Genomic DNA, 15,615 nt, shown 5'->3' with positions numbered 1-15,615 from the left:
GACCAAAAATCACATTGTGCATTGCTGTGTAGTTTTCAGATACCCTTAGGCTGTAGGCGTGTGCACTAGATTTTGAGAATAACTGCCTTAGGATAAATTTATATTCTTTTCTTGATCCATACTCTGTAGCATCACATGAAAGGGAAGTAAGTTTGGTCTTCATGAAAACTATCAGAATTTTAGAATTTTCTTTAAGATGAAACAGAACCTTTTCCTTTCATAATTTGTCTTTATTTTTTTAGAGATAAGGTCTTATCTAGCCCAGGTTTGCTTCAAGCTTGCTATATAACTGAGGATGACCTTGAATTTTTAATCCTCCTACCTCTACCTCCAAGTGTTGGGATTATAGGTACGTGCCACTACACCTGCTTTATGCAGTGCTGGGGATCAGACCCAGGCCTTTGTACATGCTAAGCAAGTACTCTACCAAACAAGCTACATCCCCACCTGATCTAAAAGGTATTTTAAAAAGTCATCTTGGGGGCTGAGAGTGTAGTTCAGTGGTAGAATGCTTCCCTAGTTTGTGAAAGGCTTTGTGTTAGATCTCCAGCACAGGGGGTGGGGAGAATCTTGTCTTATCTGTCCTTATTATCTATATTTTAGTGTAAGTATAATATTTAAGACCAGCCTCCAGGGAGACTCTGGGGTTTAGATTCCTTGAATTGAGTTTCTTTTTCTGATATTTGATTCATGGTGTGATCTTGGGTTAGTTCTTTTATCTTTCTTCACTGTGTGGTGGTTTGAATGAGACTGTCCCCCATAGGCTCCAGGCAGAATGTCAAGGATCCACTTCCTTTAAAAGTGATAGAGCTTTTCCATCAGTTTGTCTTATATTAAAATTGCTTTCAAATCTACTATATTAAATATAGTCTGATTTGGTCACTAATAAAAAGGTTTTAACTAGTCACTTGGCACTTAAAAAATGCTATTTGGGGCAGTCTTAGAAGGTGTGGCCATGTTGGATGAAGCATGTCACTTGGGATGGGCTTACAGAGCTCTTTTTTTTTTGTTTTAAGATTCAAAGTTTTAATTAATTCCCATACTGATAAAAAATATAAAGATTCCATGAATTCTGTAAACCATTGGATAAATGCTATAGTGTTAAAAAAAAACTTAACAACTTTAAACAATTCACAAGTAAATGGGTATGCAATATAAATACGACCTTGTAGGTTAAGAAGATTCCATTCATATAACATTCTCAACTAATGGCTGAAAAGAAATGCACATGGGGGCTTCCATAAGTTTATCCACATGCACATTCACACTGGGGGAAGGTATGCCAACCAGGGACACAAAACTGCAATACCATCATTTACTGCTAATATTTAACACTAGAGAGTTAAATGACAACAGGCAACAGGACAATGGTGAGCCCACCACCACAGGGCCTTGGTTCCTAAACCCAAGGCCCTACCTTCCATCACCCATTCATGGGCCTTGAGCCTATCACTCCCCTCTTCAGCCCTTCCCATCCAGGAGAGGTCTTGGGAGGCCTCAGCTCATAGGAGGGCTGGGATGGATGAGAGATGCAGCACCTTCAGAGAAATTCTTTGGTCTGCCCCCTGCACACCTATCCTCAAGAGCCCAGCCTAGTCCTAGAAGAGCAGGTGCTCAGCAAAGCTCCCTTCATGGGAAGAAGTGGGCATTACCTCCTGCTTCTCCCAGCTGATGCCCAATAGCCCGGTAACTGACACCACTCCAGCCTGAAATGTTAGCCCTAGAGCTCTAGAGCTCTGGTCACGCTCCTCAGGAGGAGTGTGACTAGAGTAGCTTACAATTTAAGGCTTACTGCTTGTAACTGTTACAAATTGAAAATGTCCAGATGAGATATCAGTCACAGAGTCCAGTCACCATAGAGACCAAAGGCCTGACATAGGAAGAAAGTGCATGAATACGAATAAAAATAAACAAACCTTGTAACAGTAGCCCAAAATATACACGATCTAGGTACTGAGCTAAGAAATCATTAGCACTATAATTAAAAACAAAATAGTCGGGGGGCAGCCCTTCGCCCCCCCAAACCCCCAGTTCTGGGCCGGCCCCCTTGTGTGCTGATTGGCTGGAGTGGTACCCACTCCAGCGTGGTTATAGACCAGCCGAGAGGCAAGGGGTGGGGAGTCTGGGCTGGCCCCTCCTCCCCGGGTCCGATGTCTTTCCGAGTCGTGGGTGGGAGGCCGGACAGACAGATGGGAGGGCCGGGCAGTAAGCAAGATGGCACAGACTCAGGGCACCCAGAGGACAGTCTGTAACTACTATGATGGGGATGTTGGGAATTACTATTATGGACAAGGCCACCCAGTGAAGTCTCACCGAATTCGAATGACTCACAACTTGCTGCTCAACTGTGGTCTCTACCAAAAAATGGAAAACTATCGCCCTCACAAAGCCAATGCTGAGGAGATGACCAAGTACCACAGTGATGACTACATTAAATTCTTGCAATCCACTCGTCCAGATAACATGTCTGAGTACAGCAAGCAGATGCAGAAATTCAACGTTGGTGGCCATCCCGTATTTGATGGCCTGTTTGAGTTTTGCCAGTTATCTACTGCTGGCTCTGTGGCAAGTGCTGTGAAACTTAATAAGCAGCAGACAGACATTGCTGTGAATTGGGCTGGAGGCCTACATCATGCAAAGAAGTCTGAAGCATCTGGCTTCTGTTACGTCAATGATATCATCTTGGCCATCCTGGAATTGCTAAAGTATCACCAAAGGGTGCTGTATATTAACATCGATATTCATCATGGTGACAGCATGGAAGAGGCCTTCTATACCACAGACTGGGTCATGACTGTGTCCTTTCATAAATATGGAGAGTACTTCCCAGGAACTGGCGACCTATGGGATATTGGGGCTGGCAAAGGCAAGTATTATGCTGTCAACCGATGGGATTGATGACAAGTTCTATGAGGCCACTTTCAAGCCGGTCATGTCCAAAGAAATGGAGAAGTTCCAGCCTAGTGCAGTGGTCTTACAATGTGGCTCAGATTCCCTGTCTGGGGATCGGTTAAGTTGCTTCAATCTGACCATCAAAGGGCATGCTAAGTGTGTGGAATTTGTCAAGAGCTTCAACTTGCCTATGCTGATGCTGGGAGGAGTGGTTACACCATTCTCAATGTTGCCCGGTGCTGGACACAGAGATCCCTAATGAGCTGCCATACGATGACTACTTTGAATACTTTGGACCAGATTTCAAGCTTCACAACAGTCCTTCCAATATGCCTAACCAGGACAGTAATGAGTACAGCGGGTCTTTGAGAACTTGAGAATGCTGCCCCATGCACCCAGGGTTCAAATGCAGGCAATACCTGAGGGTGCCATCCCAGAGGAGAGTGGTGATGAGGACGAAGAAGACCCCCCCCCGACAAATGCATTTCTATCTGCTCTTCTGATAAACAAATTGCCTGTGAAGAAGAATTCTCTGATTCAGATAAGGAAGGAGAAGGTGGTCGAAAGAATTCTTCTAATTTCAAAAAAGCCAAAAGAGTCAAAACAGAAGACAAAAAAGAAAAAGATCCAGAAGAGAAGAAAGAAGTTACAGAAGAGGAGAAAACCAAAGAGAAGAAGCCAGAAGCCAAAGGATCAAAGAGGAGGTCAAGTTGTACTGAGCAAGATCTGCACAAAGTGTCTCACTTTTCCCCAATCCCTCAGATTTTATATTTTCTATTCCTCTGTGTATTTATATAAAAATATATTAAATATAATGTCCCCAGGGACTAGATAGGAACCAGGGACCAGAGCCCAGGGCAAGGGGGTCGGGGGAGTCTTCCAGCAGCTGCCCTGCCTGTCCGTCCCCATCTCTTAGTTCTGAACCATACAGGGTACAGGTCTTGAGTACAACTGTAAGACAAAAATCCTGAATGCCAAGTGCCTGCTTAGGAAAGATGCCCTCATTAAGCTTTCTAGAAGAGGGGGTTGGGTCTTCTGGGACCCTTGTTCTTTTCAGGCTTAGGTAACAGCCATTTTTTAGACTGGTTTTGTTTATACCTTCCCACTGGTCTCAGGTGAGCTGAGAAACTCTCACTGCCCCATCTCCCCCCAATTCTGCAGGCAGAGGTTATTAGTCTAGCTTCCTTTTTGAGATACTTTCATTTTTGTGAGACTTTGTAATAAAACGGCACATTTCTACAAAAAAAAATTGTCACTCAAACAAGGTCAATAGTTACCTTAAGTGGTGGGCTAGCTGCAGAATGTCAAGGATCCGCTTTCTTTAAAAGTGATAGAGGTTTTCCATCAATTGTTTTATATTAAAATTGCTTTTAAATCTACTATATTAAATGCATTCTAATTTGGTCACTAATAAAAATGTTTTCTTAGTCATGTTGCACTTAAAAAATGCTCTTAAAAGTCTTTGGCAAAGCCATAGGGGAGAAGAACATGCCACTTCTAGACCTGGGCAGAGCCTGCAGGTGGGGCACCTGCCCTGCCCAAGTCTGCCACACAGGGCAGGGTCTTCCTGAACAGATGTCTCTTCCCTAGATTTCCAGGGACAGTTCCAGCCAGAGAGGGCTCACGTGCATAACTCTATATACATTCTTGACAGAATTTGTGCCATAGGCCCAAGGCCAAGCTGTTGGGGGCCCTGCCATTGCCTCAGGAGTTGATGGGATACTGAAGCAGGGCTGGGATAGTCAGACCATTGAGGTGCCATGATGGTCACATGTATGAATTCTGATAACTGCACATACAGCTCAGGTACCAAAAGTCGGTTAAAACTGTCGCCTGGACTTGTACAATGCCATTGGGCAGCTCTGGATCAGCTAGAGGCGAGGGTGGTCACAGGTGCAGCAGATTGGAAGTCTTGGGTTCACAGCCCCCTCATTTAGCACAAGCCATAATGCCCCAGGAGACTCAGAGGTTACAAAGCACCGTTGCCATTACAGACATCAGAACACAGCTCCTTCCCGAGTTGACCTTGGAATCTTCTGATGTCTGAGCCTTCAGCTGCACTTTTCATTAGCATGAAATTGTCTTTCAACGGAGAAAACAAAACCAAACGAACGAATTTCTTCACTTCTTTTGCAAGGCATAGACATTTAGAAGTGGCCACTGGGGCTGGAGAGATGGCTCAGTGGTTAAGAGCACTGACTGCTCTTGCAGAGGACCTGGGTTCGATTCCCAGCACCCACATGGTGGCTACAAACCATCCTTAACTCCAGTTCCAGGGGAATCTGAAGCCTTCTTCTGACCTTCGTGGCATTGCACAACATGGGTGCACTCACAAATGTGCAGACAATACACTCATACGCATAAAATACAATTTTTTAAAAAAAGTATCCACAGATCACATAGTGCATGATAGAGCTCTTGTTATCACTCTATAATACTGTAACATAAAACTTCAACTACATGTGTGCCTGCACATGTTGAGGAAAATAAGTTCCTTTCATAAAATTAAAAACATCTAAATGTATATATGTCTTTCAATAACCACTCCGTTTATAAATACTATTTGTTTGCTCTTAATTTTAGAATGTAAAAATCCTAGGTCTTCCTCAGTACTAAATGAATGTTCATTTCTTAAGTAGTTTCAGAACATGAAATCTAATGTAGTTACCATTACTATGAGTTAACAAACTCGTAAGAAACTTCAAGTTCACAGTACACTTACAAAGCTTAATGTTATTGCATATTAAAAAAACATGAACCTAGAAAGTAGCTTATATAATTTATGACATCTAATTCCTTGATTTACAAAGTGCTTTGACGAGGCCCACCCTCCCACTGGCCTGTCCATAGCAGTGTCAGGACTGGGGTACCAACCACATGCCCAAGGAACAGGTAGTGGGTTTGGTGGTGCTTTTAAGGTTTTTGAGAATACCTTGACACCATTAGTGGGACACGGTGGGTAAGAAAAATAATACAAAACACTGGTAGGGTGGACAGTCACATGACTTCACATTCTGACGTTCTAACATGGGTGGCACTGGAGGCAGTTATGAAACTACTGGCACATGGTACACCGTGGCCTCTGCGCTGCTCACCAGGGAGGGAGTAGAGCCTGGCTCTGGTCACCACAAGAGGGGCTGGTCCTTGCAGTAGGGGCACTCGGAGCACTGCCTGTGCATGGCTCACATCTGACATGGTGCTCACAGGGCCTCAGGACAGTGCCGTGGGCCAGCTCCTAGCAGGCCACACACTGCTTAGCACAGAGTTGGAAGGTCACCCCATCCACCACCTCCAGGTCCAGGTATAGTTGGCTTTGCAAAGAACGCAACTTGGAGAGAGGTATGATATCGCTGATATCCCCCAAGCTCTGCAGCCTGGGCAGTGAGGACAAGCCCAGGCCCTCAACTTCTTACTGCAGCTGCTTGACCTGGGCCTCTACCTCCTCCTTCTGCAGGGTCAGCTGCGGGTCACTGTCTGCCACAGGAGCTCGCTCCTTTGTCTCCCGGCCTCTCTCTGCCAGGCGTCACAGGCCTGCTTCACTTGCTGCCAAGACTCTTCCCACTGCCTGATCTTCCTCTTGGCCTTATCTAGCTGCCACCTGACTCGTGCCAGTTCGGCACTGTTTGGACTTGTATTTGAGGAAGCCAGAGTTCAGAATGGGGTATGGGCTAGGAAAGAAGCTGCCAGAAACAAAGTCCCAGATGCTCCCAAAGACGCTGGTCAAACTAAAGAGGTGTAAGACTAGGCTGCTGAGCCCAGTGTAGCCGGCTCCAACCAGAGGGGTGGTGGCTGCTGGGGGTGGGGTGGGGGGCATCATGGCCAAGGAGACGAGTGGCCCTGACTGGGACTGGGAGAGCGAGCTGAATGGGGAGGTGGACAGGGACAAGGACGAGTACAGGGATGGCTAAGGGGGGCAGGGAGCCTGGGATGGTGACAGGTGCTGAGCCTGCCAGCGACCTGTCAGGCCAAGGTCACGGCTGCCCGGCTCTTCCAGGTCTTTATCTAAGGACGCGATATTCATGTCACTAAGACGAGGATCTAAGGCAGAACCTGGGGAGGAGGGAGAAGGACACATGCCTGCTCCAAAGTGTGGAGTAATGATGACCAGCCACTTGGTGCTGGACAGGGTCTGCCACGGCAGCCGCCGCCAATGCTGACTCACCCAGAGTTCTTAAGCTTTGTCAGATCTACAGTCACTCTGTACCTCCTGTGACTACTTGAAGATGTGAGAACTCAGCTTCTGCTCCTACTTTAGCCACCGCTGCTGCCATGCCTCCTGCCATGATGGACTCTTGCCCCTTTGGAACCTTAAACTAAATAAACTCTTCCTTTTACAAGTCTCCTTGGCATGGTGTTTCCATCACAGCAAGGGAAAAGTAACATTTGCCTCACTTTCTTCATGTGTAAAATGAGGCTAGTAAAAGCATTTGTTTTATGAGTCCACTGTGGAAAGCTGTGTCTATCTTGTAGCCAGTGTTTTTCTTAAATGTTTGCTATAAGTTATTTTTACTAAAAATAATACAAAAAAGGGGTGGGGGCAGAAACCACCTGTATGCAGCTGGGGATGTAACTCAGTTGGTAGGGTGCTTGCCTAGCAGGCATAAAGCCCTGGGTTCTATCCCAAGCACATACTCTCAGCGCTTAGGAAGTGGAGGTACTAGCATCAGAAGCTCAAGGGTCTTCTCAGCTATTTAGCAAATTCCAAGACAGACACAAGACAACACACTCACAAAAATATACTACTGCTTCATTGAGGGTTAACAAACAAATCAAAGCAAACTCAAGTGATGATACTAAAATGAAATTATTAATTTAAAAAGCCCCACCTAGATCAGTAACTAAAAACCATACGCAATTCCAGACATCGTTGGTGCTCTGATTAGGAATTCTGCTATTCCAATTACTCCCATGGGAGCTTTTTAGATTTCCAGGAAAATTCAGCAGGTGATTTTTTTTTAACAGATTAACACATAGCATTCTCAGTCACTCTTGTAATATTTTAGTTACTGAAAACTAAATAGTGATAGCCACTAATAACACACTTAGGAGAATATTAGTGATTGGCTCTGGTTTTAATTGTTTATTTATTATTCATTAGGTGATTTCTGCTGCATTGACTGCATGAAACAGTCATATAGACCAGTATGCTTTACAAGAAAATAACAGGAAAATTTGTTCTAGGGTACCAGGAAATTAGGGGAAAAGTATCATAACTGGACTTGATGAATAATTTTCAACAGTAAGTGTAGCAGATGGCAATGCCCAACCAAGACAGAGCCAAAGTATGGAAGAATCTGTGGACTGTGCATGCAGCTCAGCTGAAGAGGGCTTGCAAAAACAAAAAATGAATTAATAAATATATCTTTTTAAAAAAGGATTGAGAGCTTGGCTAGTGGTATAGTACTTACATAGTGTGACTAAGTTCCTCCAGGGGTGAGGCCCCAGCTTCCATCCCCAGAAATGGAAAACAAATTAACATTTAAGGGGATATAGCTCCATTGTAGAGCACCTACCTAGCATGCATGAGGCTCTGGGTTCAATCTACACTACTGCAAAGAGAAAAAAAATAGTTAATTTATAAAATATAGGACTAGACGCTCAAACAATACTGGTCGTTGCCCCTGCTCTTGGTTACCCACCAGAACTGGATGGTAAGACCCTATTGCTATTGAAATTACATAAATGAGCTGTAGAACAAACAAGGAGAAATCAAGCTGGTGCTGATTTCAGAGCCTCATATCTACTGGCTAGCTTTCATAGTGCTGGAAGGTGCTATCCATGCTACCATCAGGCAAAAATAATCATCACCCTTACCCAGCTGTGAATCTCATGAACTATAACAACTGGCCTGGCAAGATATGCCCACCCAGTGGCATGACTATTATTGGAGTAACCAACCACTCTCCAATTGTATTTAAGGTCTGCTTCATAGGATGGACCCCATATTTGACACTGATAACAGATTTAGGAACCTGAGGCTAGACAATTCACAGAACATAGGGGAAAGCCCAATACTAGTTTTCTACTAAATAGTTATAATACTCAATTGACTCCTAATGACTTATTGTTATACCCCTAGATTATTGCATCTCTCAGGTCTTGCAAGAGAAGTTTCCTTATGCAACAGATGGTGATTAATACAGAAACTTACAACTAGCCATCATGCAGAGAACAGGAGACTGCAGAGTGCTTACCCTTGAACAGGACACCTATGTCAAATTTCTGCCTTCCAAGGCTCATGGATCATTGGGGAAGGGGGGGAGCAGAAAGAATGCAAGAGCCGGAGGTCATTAATGACCAAAAGGAAACAGAGTTTTCCAGATGGGTGGTCAGTTATTTATGAACTCACAGCAATGCATGAACAAGTCCCATGCAAGCTCAAACCAGACAATATTTCAGCATAAACATGGAGAAGTGGGCAAGAAACCCCAACCCAAACTAAGAAAATTTTGGTAATTGAGGGGTGCTGGGAACTGGGAGAGAGAAATAGTCTCCTTTCAGGCTATAGTGGATGGACCCATAGGGAAGGACATTTGGGGACACAAATTAGACTCTATAGGCAGAGAGAGAGAGAGAATATAAATATATAGAGAATATACTAGACTACATCAAATTGTACAGGGGCAATATGGGGAGGTGCAGATAGATGGGGTGGTGATCTAAACACCATCAAATTATATTGTGTGAAAATTGCAAAAATTCAATATATTCAATATAAAATGTTAACAATTTTTTTTTAAAAAAGAAAAAGAAAAGCGATTGATCTTCAGATTGAAAACTGTCTCCAAAACTATAGTAACAAATGGAAAAAGCAAGGAATGAAACAAAAGACTGTGTTCCCACTCCTTTGAGCTTTGTTTTAGTTTTAATTTTTTTTTGGTTTTTGTTCTTTTTTTAAATTTTATGTATATGAGTGTTTTGCCTCTGTCTGTTAGTGCACTCAAGTCATGTGATGCCTGTGGAGACCAGAGACAGCATTTGGTTCCATGGAACTAGACTTAAGGATGGTTAACAGCCATGTGGATGTTGGTAACCAAACCAGGGCCCTCTGCAAGAGCAGCCAATGCTTTTAAGCACGGAACCACCTCTCCAGCCCCTAGTTCTTGTTTTTGAGACAGAGACTCACTATGTAGCCCTGATTGACTTGGAACTCACATGTAGATCAGACTGGTCTTGAAGTCAACAGATCCACCTGCCTCTGCTTCCTGAGTTCTGGGATTGAAGCAGTGTGCCACCACACTAGGCCCCACTTCTTTTGCTGCTGTTGTTTAAAAATAAATATTCAATGTGGTGGTGCCCCAGGCCTTTAGTCCCAGTGCTGGGGATGCAGAGGCAGGAGGATGTTTGTCAGATGGGGGCCAGTCTGGTCTACATAGTGAGTTCTGGATCAGCTGGGGGTATAGGGAGACCCAGTCTCAAAAAACAAAATAATAAAACAAAAGAAAAAAAAGAGCAAATATTCAGGGGCTAGAGAAATAGTTAAGTGGTTAAGAGTTTGTACTACCCTTGCAGAGGACATGAGTTCAGTTCCCAGCACCCACATCAGGCAATTCACAACTGCCTGTAACTCCAGCTCCAACAGGATTTACACTTCTGGCCTCCTCAAGGAATACACTCACATCCCCATATCCACAGATAGACACATATGAATACACAGAATTTAAAAATAAAATTTAAATACAATAGTATAGAGGGAAGGGACTTTACATTTTTTTAGAAGAGAACAAATCATGTATAGATGGGCATGGTGACACATGCCTGTTATCCCAACACTTGTGAGGTGGAGTCATGTTAGAGACTAGCCAGGACTACATGAGACCTTACTTCAAATGAGCAAATAAAAATTTACTTATAGGGCAAGAAAGATGTCTCAGTGGTTAAAAGTACTTAGTGTGCCTCCAGAGATCGAGGGTTCAGTTCACAGTACCCATATGGCAGCTAACAAACTACAGTTTCAGGGTATCTGATGCCCTCCTCTGACCCCCCCCAGAGGCATTGCGCACACTTAGTGCACTTACATACATGCAGGCAAAACATTCACACACATAAAACAAAAATAGAATATTCTTAAAAACTTTAAGATCCACATGCATGCATATACACAATATTATGAAGGAGAAATATTTCTGCAGAAATACCCAAAAAGCTGTGAACAATAGTGGCAATTGCTGGAAAGAAAAGCCCTGAAGCAGGAGTCACTTTATTTCCCTCGTTTCCCATTTCCATTGCTTCCTCAAATAGTAGTAGTTATTAAGTAGAAATGTGTTTTAACAGTGAATAGACCAGAAGTGAGGAGAATAGGTTGGGAGTCCTGGTTTTTGGGAAAAAGCAAGTTACTAAACCTGTCTGATTCTACATAACCCCTGGCTGTCCTCATTTTATCCCATTACTCATGCCTTAAAATTTTCCCACAGATTCAGAGAGTAAGGAGGATATAGAACCTTTCCTATTTCTGAAGATCTCTTGATATTCATGACATAGGCCCCTTTGGATCCCCAGTTTAGCATCTCACTCAGCCAAAAGCTTTACCTCCAGGAAGCCAGAAGGTCTGTAAACCAAGTCTGTATAGTAGTGGTCAAACCTGCTTCTCCTACTGCAAGCAGCTTTTTTTTTTTGTATATTTCTGTTTCTGTTTTTGTATTTTGGAAGTACTAAACAGGCCAGAGGCCCATCTTGCACCAAGTGTGTGAGTCCAAGGAACTGGTTCAGAATGATCCAGTGAAGATGGGCTGCCTGCACTGGGTGCTTGCATGCAATGGCCATGTCATGTCCAGAAGATAGCATTTCACAGCAGTCCACCCCATCCCCTGGCTCTTACATTCTTTCTATAACTTCTTCTGAAATGTTTCCTGAGACCTAGAAAGGCAGGCTTTCATAGGGAGGTCCAATTTAGAGCTGAGCACTAAAAGGTTGCTTGGATGGAGGAGAGGCAGGAGGATCAGGAGTTCACAGTAATCCTCCAGTGTATATAAAATTAGAGGAGCCTGAGCTATACAAGACCCTTTCTCTAAATAACTAAATAGATTATAGACACACAGATAAATATCTAGACAAATTAGATAAAGAGATAGACAGACCTACAGACAGACAAATGAGACCCCATTTCTAAAAAAATAGATGAGGGGCTAGAGATATGGCTCTGCAGTTAGGAGTTGACTTCTCTTGCATAGGACACAGGTTCAGTTCCCAATACACATGCAGTGGCTAACAACCATCTGTAACTCCAGTTCCAGGGGATCTGACATCTTCTGGCTTCTGAGGTCACTGCATTTATGTGGTACACTTACTATATGCAGGAAAACACTCATATATAGACAATAAAATTATAAATCTTTCTTTAAAAAAAGGATTGAAAGTGTAGCTGAGTGGTAGAATACTTACTTTGTGTGGATGAGTCCCTCCATGGGTTGAGGCCCTGGCGTCCATCCCCAGAATTGCAAAACAAATGAACATTTAAGGGGATAAAACCATGGTAGACCACCAATGAGGCTCTGGGTTCAATCTAATATATTACAAAATAGAATAAAAAGGGAAAATTAATTTATAAAATAAAGATAGGGCTAGAGAATACCTCAATTTTTAGAATGCTCACCCACCTAGCATGCATGAAGCCCTGCATTCAGTCTTCTTCACCACATGAATTGAAGCTACTACCATATGCCTTGATCCAAGAATCAGGAGGTAGAGACAGGAGGATCAAGAATTCAAGGCCATCCTCTACTACATATTGAGTTAGATACAAGCCTGGGTTATAGGAGACCCTGTCTCTAAATACGTACATACATACATACATGTATACATACAGATACATAAAGAGATTTAAATTTTTTTGAGACAAAGAAGCCCAGGCAAGCCTGGTACTCAATATGCAGGGAGAGGCTGGCCTTGAATACAAGGTGATCCTACTTCTTCCTCCAAAATACTGACATTACACGTATGTACCGCCACACTCCAATTTTTAATATAGAATGTTTTATTTACTTTTTGAACACTTTGTACATGTAAACACTGTTCTGTGATAATATGCACCCTCCCAATTCCCACTGGCTCTCCCCAGGCACCCATAACATGCCCCCCTCATCCATTCATGTCCTCTCCTTTCTTCTTATTTTGTAACCACTGAGTTCAATTAGGACTGCCTGCTGGAATGTGAACTGATTTTCTTGCTTGATCTTGTGCATGCCTTGTGCAGGTAACCATAGCTGCAGTGAGTTCATGAGTGTAATTGCCATGTCACGTCCTGAAGACAACATTTTATAGGACTCTTTCCCATTCCATAGCTCTTAGATTCTTTCTGCTCTCACTTCCAAGATGTTCCCTGAGTTTGAGGGGATGGTGGTGCAGGGTTTGGTATAGATGTCCTAAGTAGGCCTGAGCACTTTGATTGTCACTTATTCTTAGCATTTTGGCCAGTTATAACTCTGCATTAGTTGCCAACTATTTGAGAGAGAAGTCCTCTGCAAGAGCACACAATGCTCTTAACTGCTGAACCATCTCTCCAGCCCCAAGTTTCTTTCTGTATTAAGATAGAACATTATAACAGAACATATAACATAGTATGGTTGTGGCCTAAGTTATTTATCCTAGTTTTCACTGTGAATCTTCTCATATGCCTTAGTTAATTGAGGGCAACACTGTTCTCAGTTGATGTCATGCCCAACCTGTCTGGTGTCCAGTAAACCTGCCATTTCCCTGTTTACAATGTGTCTCCTATTCCTCCATTCCCTTTCCTTCTCGATGATTCTCATAGTGCTTCCTGCTTTAACCCTGGCCATGTGCTAAAATGTTCACTGCCAACCCTTCCCTGTCTGCACATCTTGTGCACTTGCTGGCAACTGATTTCTTCATCCTGGAGTTCTGTGTCTCTTTTTCTAAAAGCCTTCAATGACTTTGCTTTCATCATGATAGTAAAGGAGTAGCCCTGATCAATAGATCTAATATATTAAATTAAATTAAATTCTGGGGAGTTTATAAAATACAGTTGACTGAGTCAAGATTTCTAGAAGTGGGACCTTTAGTCCATATTTAAGTAGCATAAATGTGTTTCTAAGGGGTTCTGATCCATGGGCTGTTGGATCAGTGGGTCATTCTCCCTTCTTCCTTCCTTCCTTCCTTCCTTCCTTCCTTCCTTCCTTCCTTCCTTCCTTCCTTCTTTCCTCCCTCCCTCTCTTCCTTCTTCCTTACCTCCCTCCCTCCCGCCCTCCCTCCCTCTCTCTCTCTTTCTCTCTCCTCCTCCCTCTCCTTCCTTCCTTTCTCCATTTCTTTCTCTCTTTTTTGGTCTTTTTGAGACAGGGTCTCCCTGTAGCCCCAGCTGGCCTGGAACTTGTTACATAGACCAGGCTGGCCTCGAGCTCACAGAGATCCACCTGCCTCTGCCTCCCAAGTGCTGGGATCAAAGGCGTGTGCCACCACACCCAGCTATTTCTTTCTTTTATTTATTTGTATTTTTGTATGAGTCTTTTGCCTACATGTAAAAGCACCTAGTGGGTGCAGTGTCCCCAGAGGCCAGAAGAGAGTGATGGATTCCCTTGGATCTGGCATTTCTTATAGTTAGCTCCATGTAGATGTTGAGACTAAACCCAGTCCTTGGAAAGAGCAGTAAGTGCTCTTAACTGCTGAGCCATTTCTCCAGCCCCTATTTCTCTCTCTCTCTCTCTCTCTCTCTCTCTCTCTCTCTCTCTCTCCCTTTCTTTCTCTGTCTCCCTCCCTTACTCTTTCTTTCTTCACTCTTGTTTCTCTCTTTTTTCTTTCCCTTTCTCCCTATCTCCCTTCTTCCTTGTATCTCAGTCTAGGTCTCCTCTCCTCTCAGGGACTCTCTACAGCCCAGCCTAGAACTCATTACGTACACATGCTGTCTTCAAACTCAAGGTGATTCTCCTGTCACATCCACTTGCCCTACAGGGTCTCAACAGTTACAGTTGGATCATCAACTGAAAGGACAGAGACCAATCTAACCTAGCATGCAGAAAGACACATCCCACCCAGATGAGTGCAACCCCTGCTGTCATGGTGATACAAGGATGTGTGGCATCTGAGGGCCAGGTGACACTGCCAGGTTCTGGCCTGGCAACCATCAAGGCTTTGCTGAGGGTGCAGCGTTACCTGAGAGGTTCCCACTGAGGAATCGCCATGCAGCCGGTGCCCTGCAAAAGAGCAGGGGAAGATGGAGGAGGAGCGCTGGCATATGAGCATGAGTGGATCCAATGGAAGATCAAGAACACTGACACACCCTGCATTAGGTCCATGTTCAGGTACCCAGGGCCCTTAGGGAGTAGGTAGAATGGGCCCCAACTCTCATTCTTTGTGCAGAGAGCCACAGGCATCCAGGTCTTGGGAGAGGCCCCTCAGCGTGCTGCCTTTTCATGAACTCGTCTCCAGGCCACTCAGAGCGGCTCCTCAGGAGATTCTCTCAGGAGGGACTGTCTGATAGAGGTCTCCACCTGAGGACGCCTGCCTCTAAAGGCAGCCTGCTCCCTTCCTTCAGCAGCTCCTCAGAGGATCCAGCACACAGGCTTAGCTTGCTGTGGAACTGCTCATTACAATCCTGGAATCTGGCATCAAGGGATGGAACCCAGTGTCTTGCATGCTAGGTAAACCCTCTTCAGCTGAGCTGTACACACAGCCCACAGATTTTTCCATATTTTGGTTCTGCCTTAGTTAGGCACTGCCATCTACTGCACTTGCTGTTGAAAATTATTCAGCAAGCCCAGTTATGACACTTCT

At 44.0% G+C, this 15,615-nt stretch overlaps 2 pseudogenes; one reads left to right on the top strand and one right to left on the bottom strand.

Moving 5' to 3' along the window:
• Positions 1-2,214: 2,214 nt before the first annotated feature.
• Positions 2,215-3,787, top strand: LOC103727014 (annotated as a pseudogene).
• Positions 3,788-6,014: 2,227 nt separating this feature from the next.
• LOC103727012 lies at positions 6,015-6,967 on the bottom strand (annotated as a pseudogene).
• Between the last annotated feature and the right edge of the window lie 8,648 nt (positions 6,968-15,615).

Source organism: Nannospalax galili, unplaced genomic scaffold (genome assembly GCF_000622305.1).
Source record: "Nannospalax galili isolate Female #2095 unplaced genomic scaffold, S.galili_v1.0 scaffold389, whole genome shotgun sequence".
In the NCBI taxonomy this organism is placed as follows: Eukaryota; Metazoa; Chordata; class Mammalia; order Rodentia; family Spalacidae; genus Nannospalax; species Nannospalax galili.
The sequence above is the reverse complement of the archived record's forward strand: the minus strand, read 5'-3'. Positions and strand labels throughout refer to the sequence as shown.